Source organism: Bison bison, unplaced genomic scaffold, assembly GCF_000754665.1.
Source record: "Bison bison bison isolate TAMUID 2011002044 unplaced genomic scaffold, Bison_UMD1.0 scf7180017864518, whole genome shotgun sequence".
Taxonomy (NCBI): domain Eukaryota; kingdom Metazoa; phylum Chordata; class Mammalia; order Artiodactyla; family Bovidae; genus Bison; species Bison bison.
Window position 1 is genome coordinate 11,159,149 of NW_011495071.1, and position 13,534 is coordinate 11,172,682.

Genomic DNA, 13,534 nt, shown 5'->3' on the forward strand with positions numbered 1-13,534 from the left:
TTCCAAATTTGCTGGCATATTGAGTGCAGCACTTTCACAGCATCATCTTTCAGGATTTGGAATAGCTCAACTGGAATTCCATCACCTCCACTAGCTTTGTTTGTAGTGATGCTTCCTAAGGCCCACTTGACTTCACATTCCACGATGTCTGGCTCTAGGTTAGTGATCACACCATCGTGATTATCTGGGTCATGAAGATCTTTTTTGTACAGTTCTTCTGTGTATTCTTGCCACCTCTTCTTAATATCTTCTGCTTCTGTTAGGTCCATACCATTTCTGTCCTTTATTGAGCCCATCTTTGCATGAAATGTCCCCTTGGTATCTCTAATTTTCTTGAAGAGATCTCTAGTCTTTCCCATTCTGTTGTTTTCCTCTATGTTTTGCATTGATCGCTGAGGAAGGCTTTCTTATCTCTTCTTGCTATTCTTTGGAACTCTGCATTCAGATGCTTATATCTTTCCTTTTCTCCTTTGCTTTTCACTTCTCTTCTTTTCACACCTATTTGTAAGGCCTCCCCAGACAGCCATTTTGCTTGTTTGTATTTCTTTTCCATGGGGATCGTCTTGATCCCTGTCTCCTGTACAATGTCACGAACCTCAGTCCATAGTTCATCAGGCCACTTTGTCTATCAGATCTAGTCCCTTAAATCTATTTCTCACTACCTCTGTATAATCATAAGGAATTTAATTTACATCATACCTGAATGGTCCAGTGATTTTCCCTACTTTCTTCAATTTAAGTCTGAATTTGGCAATAAGGAGCTCATGATCTGAGCCACAGTCAGCTCCTGGTCTTGTTTTTGCTGACTGTATAGGGCTTCTCCGTCTTTGGCTGCAAAGAATATAATCAATCTGATTTCAGTGTTGACCATCTGGTGATGTCCATGTGTAGAGTCTTCTCTTGTGTTGTTGGAAGAGGGTGTTTGCTATGACCAGTGCGTTCTCTTGGCAGAACTCTATTAGCCTTTGCCCTGCTTCATTCCGTATTCCAGGGCCAAATTTTCCTGTTACCCTAGGTGTTTCTTGACTTCCTACTTTTGCATTCCAGTCCATTATAAAGAAAGGACATCTTTTTTGGGGTGTCAGTTCTAAAAGTTCTTGTAAGTCTTCATCAAACAATTCAACTTCAGCTTCTTTAGCATTACTGGTCAGGGCATAGACTTGGATCACTGTGATATTGAGTGGCTTGCCTTGGAAACAAACAGAGATCATTCTGTCATTTTTGAGATTGCATCCAAGTACTACATTTCGGACTCTTTTGTTGACCATGATGGCTACTCCATTTCTTCTAAGGGATTCCTTCCCACAGTAGTAGATATAACGGTCATTTGAGTTAAATTCACACGTTTCAGTCCATTTTAGTTCTCTGATTCCTAGAATGTTGACATTCACTCTTGCCATCTCCTGTTTGACCACTTCCAATTTGCCTTGATTCATGGACCTAACATTCCAGGTTCCTATACAATATTGCTCTTTACAGCTTTGGAGCTTGCTTCTATCTCCAGTCACATCCACAGCTGGGTATTGTTTTTTCTTTGGCTCCATCCCTTCATTCTTTCTGGAGTTATTTCTCCACTGATCTCTAGTAGCATATTGGGCTTCTACCGACCTGGGGAGTTGCTGTTTCAGTATCCTATCATTTTGCCTTTTTATACTGTTCATGGGGTTCTCAAGGCAAGAATACTGAAGTGGTTTGCCATTCCCTTCTCCAGTGGACCACATCCTGTCAGACCTCTCAACCACCACCTGCCCGTCTTGGGTGGCCCCACACGGCATGGCTTAGTTTCATTGAGTTAGACAAGGCTGTGGTCCATGTGATTAGATTGACTAGTTTTCTGTGATTATGGTTTGTGTGTCTGCCCTCTGATGGCTCTCGCAACACCTGCCGTCTTACTTGGGTTTCTCTTACCTTGGACTTGGGGTATCTCTTCACGGCTGCTCCAGCAAAGCACAGCTGCTGCTCCTTACCTTGGATGAGGGGTATCTCCTCACAGCCACCCCTTGTGACCTTGAACATGGAGTAGCTCCTCTCAGCCCTCCTGTGCCGGCACAGCCTCTTCTCCTTGGACGTGGGGTTGGTCCTCTCCACTGCCACCCCTGACCTTGGGGGTGGGGTAGCTCCTCCCGGCCCCTCCTCCTTAGGGAGCATATATTCTAGTGGAGAGGGGTCAGACAATCTATGTGCAAATGGATGACTTTTTTCAGATAGTGACAAGAGCAATGGGATAGAGAGTGACCAGAGAATATGTGGCTGGGAAGCACCTCTGTTGCAGGTCAGGTTTTTTGTGAAGATGACTTAGATGGAGATGAGCATACAGAGAGTTTATTGTGGAGCTCTTTTAGGATCAATATCCATGGGGGAATATAGGAAGCAGGATAGGGAAGAGGAAGAAGTTGGGTTGTTACATAATCATAGCAAAGCCTCAAACTCCCAAGGCTGCAGGGCACTTTGGAGCTGGTGAAGGTGAAGCTCCAATAGTTTGTCCACCTGATGCAAAGAGCCCATTCATTGGAAAAGACTCTGATGCTGAGAAAGATTGAGAGCAGGAGAAGAAGCGGGCGACAGAGGATGAGATGGTTGGATGGCATCATCAACACAATGGACATGAATTTGAGCAAATTCCAGGAGATAGTGAAGGACAGGGAAGCCTGGCGTGTTGCAGTCCAGGGGGTCGCAAATAGTCAGACACAACTGAGCAGCTGAACAACAGCAGCCCTGCAGGGTATTCTGAATTGGTGTTTGAAGGATGAACTTGAGACTTAATTTTTTTTAAAATTTATTTTCAATTGGAGGATAATTGCTTTACAATGTTGTGCTGGTTTCTGCCATACAACAGTGTGAATCAGCTATAAGTGTACATATGTCCCCTCCCTCTTGAACCTCTCACGCACACCCAGCCCATCCCACCCCCTAGGTCATCGCAGAGCACCAGGTTGAGCTCCCTGTGTTATACAGTAACTTCTCATTAGCTATCTCTTTTGCATGTGGTAATGTTTCAACCTTCTTATTGGCTAGTATTGTATATGAGATGTCTTTGGTGGGGGAGAAGAAGCTCTTGGATGACGTGGACTGCTGAGGGCAATCTATGAAGGGAACCAGCTGTGAGTGGGCAGTGGCTAGCACTCAGCAGTCAGGGGGCTGATGCGTCAGTCCTGGAAGTCAGGGGGAGGGTATCCGAGCACCCACTATTGTCCCTCTGAGCAGGAAAACACTTGAGCTGGGGTCATTGTCCCCGCTCTGCATCCCCACTTACCTCTCTGAAGCTCAGAGAGGTAAAGTAACTTGCTCCAAGTCACACAGCTAACAAGGAGCAATACTTTGTGTCTCCTAGCCCAGGGTTGCTTCTGGTATGATCTGGTTATATGTTATTTCATTTATGCCTATACTTGTGAAAGGGCCAATGGCACATATTTCTTTGAACACTTTAATAAAGGATTTGGGTACATTGCCAACAGAATAGAGGTTACGGCTTTGTGTATTTCACTTTAAAGTATAATTACAGGGCAAGTCCTCAAGGCCATGTTTGCTTTTTTTTCAGATCAGTGACTAGATAGCTTTTCACAAAATAGATCTTTAGAATTTAAAAAGTTTGCAAACAATATGCTTGACAAGTTAGTTAAAAGAAAAACAAGTGGAACAAATATCCCTAGATATTACTTGTTCCAAAAGTCAAAGGGCTAACCACAGCCATGCCAAACATCTGCAAGTATTTTCAGGCTTCTAATCCCTGGTCTTTCTTTAGTTTCAGGTTTGAGTGGAGAGAACTAGGGTGCTATGGTTCTCACTGCCAACTGCTCAAAATTTGTTCCTTGCCTGGCTTTCAACCTTTGACCCATTTGGCTGATCTCCTTCCAGGGGGCTTTTGGTCAGGCAATATCTTCTGCGTCACGTTCCTTTGCAGATTTTAAGGTGCTTTTGCATAAATTATTCTACCACTATCTTGCAAAAATTCTGGGAGGTGGACCTTTATTCCTGTTTACTGACAAAGAAACTGAGGTCCTGAGATGTTAAGTGGTAGAACTACATCATTTGAACTCAAGTCTTTTGGTATATGATTACACGTTCTTTCCATTACCTCTTTGCCTCTAGAGTTCTGAGCTTGGGTAGGAGTGGGGATGGAAGAGAATAAAGAAGACATAGGAAAGAGGAAAAGAGAACAGATTTTTTTTTTTTTTTTGAGATGTGACAGAGCTGAATTAGGTTGCTTTCTAGGATGTTTTTAAACTTTAAGCTCCTCTGGTGTTAAGGAAATAGGCCAGGAAAAAAAAAATCAAGAAATCAAAACGTTGAGAAATCAACAACTACAAAGAACAGCCATGTTACCCCAGGTCTGCAGCCACCATCACAACTATATTGTGACTCCTTCTTTTGAATCTTTTCCAAGGACTGAATATCTCTGTTTTGAACACTCCACTGCCCAGGTAGCCTCTGGTTTCCGGGTACCAGCATTACTGTTTTACACATAATGGTGAACAGACTGAAGAGATCAAATTAAATCCGTTTCCACTTTAGGATGGGAAATCTGTTCAGAACAATCAAGGGAATTTGGAGCAGTAAGCTTGGGTTTTTCAATTGCCATCAAATGGTAAATTGCTTAATGTCAATTGGTATTAAGTGGACCAATGTGTACCCAATTAATATAGCATGGTTTGAAAGGAAGAAAGCAGTTTCATTCAGCTAGATTGTTCTTTTCTCGGTTCTTCCTGCATGGAACTCTGAGCAGTTTGTGGTCATTCTCTTTTATTCTATCAATCCTCTACCCGCTGTGGGCTCCATCCTCCCTAGTTGGGAAAGATAGGCTTGGAGAAGCTCACCTGAACTTCTTTCATGCCCCAGAGTCCCATTTAGGGAATGGTTCCTACAGGTCCCTAGGGAAACACAACATTCATGGAGGAAAAGCGTTAAGGCAGCTTTCAGAAGCATTTCATTTCCAACTAGAGCTCAGCTTTGGCCCTGAACAAAGAGGGCTTACTAGCTATTAGGCTGAAACAATTGGCCAACCCACTCCCAGAATTTGCCTGGAAAACCCCTGTTGGAGAATTCGAGGGATGAAAGTCATGCTGGGGTGACAAAGCATATGCATGAAGACTCAGTGTCTCTGAAACATCTGAACCCCCACCCCCAGAATTGACAAATTACCCCAGAAGAAACACAGGTCCCCAGATCTCCACCAGCTGAAATGCTGGCATGCAGTAACTCAGCTAAATCCATGCTCCAGAAACTCCCCAAATGAGAGAAAGTCATGTGAGCCCATATGGTCAATCTGAGCTGGATGAGAGAAGATAGTAGTCTCATTTTCCCATCTATAGATTTTTATGCTCCCTTTGGTTGGTAATTTACATTTATATAGACTCTTTCAAACTCTGGGTTCTAAAATGGCTTTGCTGGCTTATATGTATAGGGTCCCACTTTGCATCAGCAGTTTGCTCTGTAGATGTAAACAAAACCTGACCATCTGTATTTAAATAAAATCACATGGCTCAGTTTTAACCTGGTCATTTTAAGCCATTACCATACTTGAGTGAATTCCCCTGAGTGTTTTTTTAAGGTACATAAATGCAATGCATGGTGCTACTGAAGAAACCCTTTAGTCTGATTCCATCTTGATGCCAGGAGGCCCTGTAGCTGTATGTCCTCCATGATTTATGTATGAATGTAAAAAGATGTATTACGGCTGATAAAAATACAGGTGAGGATGCTCTTTCTCTTTCAGGCTAAACCCCAAATGCATTTTCCACTCCTTCCCATGCATTTGCCCACAGAAATACTTGGGGAGAAAAAAGACTTCCATGGAAATCACTTTGTGAATTGTTAAGCTCCATAATGGTGTTGACACCTATAGTTATTATGGAAAGAAGTAGCTTCTTGTAGTAGAAAGATTTCTGCATCTAGAGTCAGAGGGTGAGTTTTGAGCCAATTCACTGCAAGTTAGGAGCAGTGAGATCTTAGTCATGTCACTAAACCTCAGTTTCCAAATCTGAACTGGAAGTGTTGAATACTGACTCTGTTGACTTAAGATGGTTGTTGAGGAATGATGGACGTCCCTGTCTGGGGCACCTAACATCAGAGACTGTCAGGGTCAATTCGGCTGTTTGATTGGCTGGGCTGAAGTCCCTTTCTTTCTCTGTTGGAGAGAATAGTCTTTACAAATAGAGGAGGACTGTTCTTCAGTCACAATTATTTGAATAGATGGAAGACCTCTGAATAGAGTTGTCGTGAGGATGGAATGTGATTGTATATAAAAAAGACCCTTGTTACTTCTATGTGGCTATATGGGCGCATATGTATACCCATGCAGGAACTTGCTGGAACTGTTTTCCCCAGATGTAGTTTCCAGGACCCCTAGAGGCATCTTGCTAGTGAATCTAAGATGCTTGTTGTTTAGTCTCTAAGTCGTATCCGACTCTTTATGACCCTATGGACTACAGCATGCCAGGCTCCTCTGTCCTCCACTATCTCCCACGGTCTGCTCAGATTCATGTCCATTGAATATCTATCTATATGAGATGCTATCTAACCACCTCATCCTCTGCCACCCCCTTCTTCTTTTGCCCTCAATCTTTCCCAGTATCAGGATCTTTTCCAATGAGTCAGCTCTTTGCATCAGGTGACCAAAGTATTGGAGCTTCAGCATCAGTACTTCCAATGAATATTTAGGGTTGATTTCCTTTAGGATTAACTAAGATGCTATTTCTCTCCAAAGCTTGAAGGATCTCCAGAAACATGAATTGTTGTTTATCACGTTCTGTCTTGTACTAGAGTTATTCCTTATATGTGTGGTCATGGCCTTCAGTTTAGTTTCTTGATCTTGGCACTATTAACATTTTAGATAATTCTTTGAGATGAGCAGCAGTCCTGTGCACTAGAGGATGTTTAGCATCTCTGGCCTCTATATATTAGATGCCATTAATACCCTCCCTTAGTAGTGACAATCGAAAGTGTTTCTGGGCATCGCCAAATGCCCCCTGGGGGGGAAAGTAGTTGAGAACCACTGACTTAGATTGTGAGTTCCATGGAATCAAGTTCTATCCTTTTTTTTTTTAAGTTGTATCCTTGCACCAGTCAGCATAGTACCCAGCTTGAGTAGATGCTCAGGAAAAAGTAGTTGGGTGAAATTAAACAGCTAAGTTTCACTTTGGTGTAAAAGCCACTTCCAGCCAATTTTCAAGCCTCTGTTAAAGAGGTCAAATTGAAATGCAGACAAATCATGTTGTAGCTGTTAAGCACTCCAGGCTCAATGGAGAAACAGCTATCAGCTGATGATATAAGTTCCTGCTTCGAATTTAGAAGAGGTGACTGACACTATCCAAGATGGCTGCCAGGTACCCAAGCACAACAGGATCCAGGGAGCTGGGGATGTCTTTCTACCTGTTTGTCCATTTTTATGTCCCCTTTCTTCCTTTTCTCCATCCTCATTGACCAGTGATTTTTTTTTGCAATATGATTGGCTTTAGGTTCTTGACCTTTTCAAATCTCAAATTATTTGCCCTAATATTTTTGCCATTTCCCAGTTTGCTTCAACATAGCAACTCTGGGTATGACTGATGCTGCTGCTAAGTCACTTCAGTCATGTCCGACTCTGTGTGACCCCATAGACGGCAGCCACCAGGCTCCCCCATCCATGGGATTCTCCAGGCAAGAACACTGGAGCGGGTTGCCATTTCCTTCTCCAATGCAGGAAAGTGAAAAGTGAAAGTGAAGTCACTCAGTCATGTCCGGACTCTGCGACTCCATGGACTGCAGCCTACCAGGCTCCTCCATCCATGGGATTTTCCAGGCAAGAGTACTGGAGTGGTTTGCCATTGCCTTCTCCGGGTATGACTGATAGGTATCTGCAAATTAATATATACCAAACTGAACTCCCTCACCCCAAAACCTCTCCCACCATCTACTCCATCTCAGTAAATGGCAGCTCTCTTCTTCCAACTGATGAGGCTAAGAACCTTGGAGTTTTTCTCTCTGACTTCACATCCAGTTCTTCAACAAAGCCTGTAGCTCTGTTGTCAAATACATATCCAGGACTCAATCACTTCTTATCATCTCATCATCCACCAGCTTAGTCTAGGTTATCCACACCCTGCATTATTACAGTAGCCTCCCAGCTGACTCCAGAGTCTCCAAACTAGACAAATTTTACTTGCCTTCTCCCAGTTTGTTTCAACATAGCAGCCCTAGTGATGCTTTTAAAATGTAGGTCAGATGACGTCATGCATCAGTTGTACCTCCTCCAAAAGCATCCATCTTAGGGTGACACCCAAATCTTACCATGTCCTAACTTCCTAACCTGTATGTGCATGCTTGGTCACTCCAGTTGTGTCTGACCCTTTGTGAACCCATGGGCTGTAGCCAGCCAGGCTCCTTTGTCCATGGGATTTTCCAGGCAAGAATACCCGAGTGGGTTGCCATGCCTCCTCCAGGGGAACTTTCTGACCCAGGAATCAAGCCTGTGTCTCCTGCATTGCAGGCAGATTCTTTATCCACTAAGCCAACACGGCGTACTGCTACTGCTCTGAGCTCATCTCTTGCACTTGTTCTAACCTCATCCCTGTTCAGTCCTATCTACTACACCATCTTCCTCTTTTATTCTCTTTCTCAAAACACACCAAGTAGTCTCTTGCCTCAATGCCTTTCACATGCTGTCCTCTTTGCCTTGAATATTTTTCCCCTCACATACTTTCATGGATCACTTAATAATCTCCTTCAAGTTGAATAGTCATCTCTTCCAAACAACCTTCTCCAACTGTCCTTCCTTCCTAAAATGGTGACCTTCCCATCAATTTTGTTATCATCACCCTGATTTATTTTCTTTTATTACTTAACCATATTTCTTATCTGTGTACTTTCTTATCCTGTTTCCTCCTCTAGAATTCAGCCTCCATGAGGAGGTTACCTTACCTTATTCCATGGCTGAAATCCTAAAATGTTAACAATTTCTAGCTCATAGTTGATGCTCAGTAATATTGGTTGAATGAATGAATACCTACAACTGTAAACAACCAAAGCGATACTGTCATTTGTCAACAAATTCCTGAATGATTATAACTCAAGATGGTTCTTAATCAAAGGAGACCATATGAGCTTGCAAACAAGATTGTATATGAAGCTCATTCTCTTTCCAGTGTAAAATGTGCTTTTTATTTCTGAGTTGAAAGTGGGAGCTGTAACTTGGTGGTATTTCCATCTCTAATATTCTTCTAATGTGTGAATGCACAAAGGTGTCCTCTTATTATGTTCAGTTTAATTCAGCCAGCTTCGATTGTTCCCCACTGTATGCCAGGCTCTGTGCTGGGAACAGAAATGCGGTTTGCTTAGACACAATGCTGCCCACAAGATGCTCACAGGCAAGTCAAGATATGGAATACAGACCATCATGTATGCTTTCAAAATTTAAAAATTCTGATGACTAGTACCATGTGTCTATTCCTACCAATAGGTGCAAGCCAAATGAGAACATTTATGCCCTTAGGGAGAGTATATGTCAAACTTTCTCTAAAGGGAAGTGCCAGAACTAGATAGATTCATGTGGTCCCAGAGTACATTATTGATAAATGCCTTAAGGGAGTTGAAAACAAAGAGCTGTGAGAGTTGGGAAATGGGAACAATCCCGCCTGTCTTTGGGGGTGGATATGATGGACAGTTCATGAAGGAGTCTGTAGCTGAGCTGGCAGATAGGGAAGTAGGGCAGTGAGAGGGAGGAGAAAAGATGCCCAGTTGTGCGAGTGGGAAACTCTTCTCTCTTTCTAGAAATGGTCATGACTGCGTGGAGCAGGAAAAGGGCAGTCATTGGAAATTGAGAGGAAACCCAAAGCATGTTTGGTAATACTATTTTTCCCCCAAAGTAAGAGGATTGATAAGCGGGAGGCCCATTATTTTTGCAATAATTATATCCTGAATTTGATCATTCTCGTTTGCTATGTAATGACAGCACTAGGGTTTCATTCAATTCTCAGAGAGGATTAACATATTCATAGCAACTTTTTGGTGTATTTCCATGTTTCTTTCAACCTGTGAAAATCGATCATCCATGCGGCATCTATAAAGACTCTTTAGTTGCCACCAACCAGGACAACCTGTTACTCTCCCTTGATGGATAAGAGTTTACTGGAAGTGCCTTTTCATGGCCATGATGGAATTTCCCCCATTCTTTCACTTTTCCCATAAAGCCCACATCTGCTGACCTCCACTGTTTGATAAAAGGTCTCTCTCATTAGCTCAAGCAGCTCAAGCTTTATCTGAATGGGGTTCCAGTAAGGATGACTACATAATGAACAACAGTCTGTCTTTACAAATAGCATGGACCCAAGTACTGAGAGAAGCACTGATTTCAGTAGCCAGACACATGCTAATATACCATTACAAACCATTATAGCTCCAAAATGCAGACTATTAAGACAAGAATTCAGAGATCTGATCTCCTGACAAAATACAGCTGACATCTACCTGTTCTCACAGTCTATTTTAATATAGTTTTATCATGATGTGGGTCACAAGGCAAAGATCAGAGAAAGATTCACGGATGAGAAGTGTTTCAGAGCTAGAGATATAATAGGTTATTTGGTGCAATTGTCCTAGTTTATACATGAGGAAGCTGGAGAAGGCAATGGCAACCCACTCCAGTACTCTTGCCTGGAAAATCCCATGGATGGAGGAGCCTGGTAGGCTACAGTCCGTGGAGTCTCGAAGAGTCGGACACGACTGAGTGACTTCACTTTCACTTTTCACTTTCCTGCATTGGAGAAGGAAATGGCAACCCACTCCAGTGTTCTTGCCTGGAGAATCCCAGAGATGGCAGGGCCTGGTGGGCTGCCGTCTATGGGGTTGCACAGAGTCGGACACGACTGAAGCGACTTAGCAGCAGCAGCAGCATACATGAGGAAACTGAGGGGCAGGAGAAATTCCAGTTTAGCAAAGATCAGTTAAGCCAGAGCTTCAGCTTGCACCTGGGACTGCAATTCTTTCCAAAAGAAAAGGTGGCCATCTCTCAGCTGTACAAGAATCTCCTCCTAGCTGGGCTCTGAATCTCACCCCTTTATGGGCCTCTGTAGCTCTTCTCAGTGCTCAGTCATGTTCGATTCTTTGCAGCCCCATGGACTGTAGCCTGCCAGGCTCCTCTGCCTATGGAATTTCCCAGGCAAGAATACTGGAGTGGGTTGCCATTTCCTCCTCCAGGGAATCTTCCCAATCCAAGGATCGAACCCACGTCTCTTGTGTCTCCTGCACTGGTAGGCAGATTCTTTACCATTTGCACCACCAGGGAAGCAGCTCTTACCCTGTATTTTTGGGATGTGTTTTTCTGCCTTAATAGGTCTGGGTGTTACAGAGGTGCTGTAGCAATAGCTTGGTTCCCAGGCCTCACATGAGCTCTGGGTGTGCAACAGAGCTCGTCTGTCTGTATTCTGCATTTTTACACTCTGCCTGGCACCTCAAAGGAGCTACGTGAATCTTAGTTTCCTTCTCTTCTGTAGAATCTACTTGTTCGACCAAATTGATGTGGTTGGGGAGGAGAGCGGGGTATGGAAGGAGGTCACAGTGTCCATGGAATTCACCAAGTGTGGGAGGGTTGGAGAAAAAAGAAATAGAATGAGGGGATGGGAGACTTGATGAAAAGAAAGACAAAGGTTGGGGGAAAGGGGAAAAGATTACATTTAAAAGCACAAAACTGGTTCCTGTTTAAATGCAACCATGAGTCCTGAGTGTGTCACATGTGTTCAGCCGGTGCTAGTGATTATGCAAATTAATTAAAAAGTGGGAAGAATGAGGAGGGGTGGAGATGATGTATCCACATGGAAGTGCTCCCAAAGATGCCTTAGAACCCCTCTCTCCCTGTCAGTCTTGGAGAAGGATGTGGACTCCATTTGTGCTGCTGCCACACGAACGAGGAGGCATTAGCCCTGAGCAGTCACAGGAAGGCTCTTCTCACTGCAGAGCCAGATGAGGTCTCGCATCATACCAGCTCAGCAAGCACCCAGGGGCTCAGTTTGCTGCTGTTCACCTATTTTCCTGTGGATACTTCTCTAAAGTGCTCGTTCCACTGTCAACCAAGCCAGAGCCTCAGGGCAGCTCCAATACCCCACTTGCCTCTGGCAGGGCTCAGGCTGAGTCAGGAAACAGAGGGGCAGGGGGCAGTGGGTCTTCCTGTCCTCAGCTGGTGCTTCAGAGGGAGTCAGTCTGCAGGTTATCTCAGAGACAAACTGGTGAGGCTGCAGGAGCAGCGTCTGCTTGGGTTTTGTGCTTGCTTCACAAGCAGCCTCAATGCAACAGCCTGGACAAGTTGGGGCTGAGACCCAGACACCAGCGATGCTTGGGGAATGAGCCCTACAGAGTGTCTGGCATGGTGCCAGCCCAGAGCGCCTGCTGCGTGCAGGAAATATTGAACATTCTGAGTCTTAAAGAGGGAACCTGGAACAGTTCCAAGATTACACTTAATACATCTGTTGGGAGCTACAGAGAAGGGAGTCAGGGGAAGTCTGCAAAAATAACCCTTGCAGGGCCAGGAGGGCTCATAGCATCAGCAGGACACAGGCAATGATTGAGAAAGAAGATGACCCCTTACCTCGGGTAGCAAGTACAGTTTCCAAAGCTCATTTATACACATGGCCTCTTTGTTCTTCTCTGTGGTTCTGGGAGGTAGGCAGGGACTGTTATTTTAGATAAGTTCCTAGATTATGCATTTGTATGCCTCCTATGGCACTTCACCTAGCAGGCTGTCCAGTAAATGGTGAATAAATAAATGGATGGATGAGTGGAGAAACTTGCATTTTGCAGGTGAGTAGTTGACTCAGAATAGTTAAATTCATTGAAAAGCTTTCCATGTGGGGCGCTTACCACAAGCAAGGCATTGTTCTAGAACCTGGGAAGACACGGTCCCCTTGGTTGAAGAGCTCACCGTCCAGAAGGGCAGATGGCCGATAAGATTGGTTGTGACTAATAATGTTACAACATTATTTGTAGTAACTAATAAGTGATTATGCAGTCTGATAAGTATCTATTTAGGTAATTACCAAAGGCTCTGGGAGACAGAAAAGAGACCGATTCCAAGCAAGAAAATGTAAGTGTTTCGCCTGATGTAGCAGGAATTAGTGCCGAAGCTCCTATCCAGGTGTGCAGACTCATCATTTCTTTGTTGTGTGTTTCCCCTGGTCGGGAACGTCTCTGCTGTTTCTCTTGCTCCCACACCTACGTTTAACTTGTTGCCAATTCATTCCTGAAGTTCTATCATCATCTGGACTTTATCTTTTGGCTACCTTAGTGGTTTAAATTAAAATATTTCATGAGAAGGACATTTATGTGAAATAGGAATAAGAGAGTAGGTTTCTCTGGGCTGGAAAGGGAATACCGAGGTGAGGGATGTGCAATCTCTGAGCCATGGGATAAGATGGTTGCGGTTTGTGTGGGATAAGATGGTGATTTTGTTGTTATTGTTTAGTCACTAAGTCATATCTGGCTCTTTTGCAACCTCATGGACTGTAGCCTGCCAGGCTCCTCTGTCCATGGGATTTCCAGGGAAGCCATTTCCTTCTGCAGGGGAGGGGCA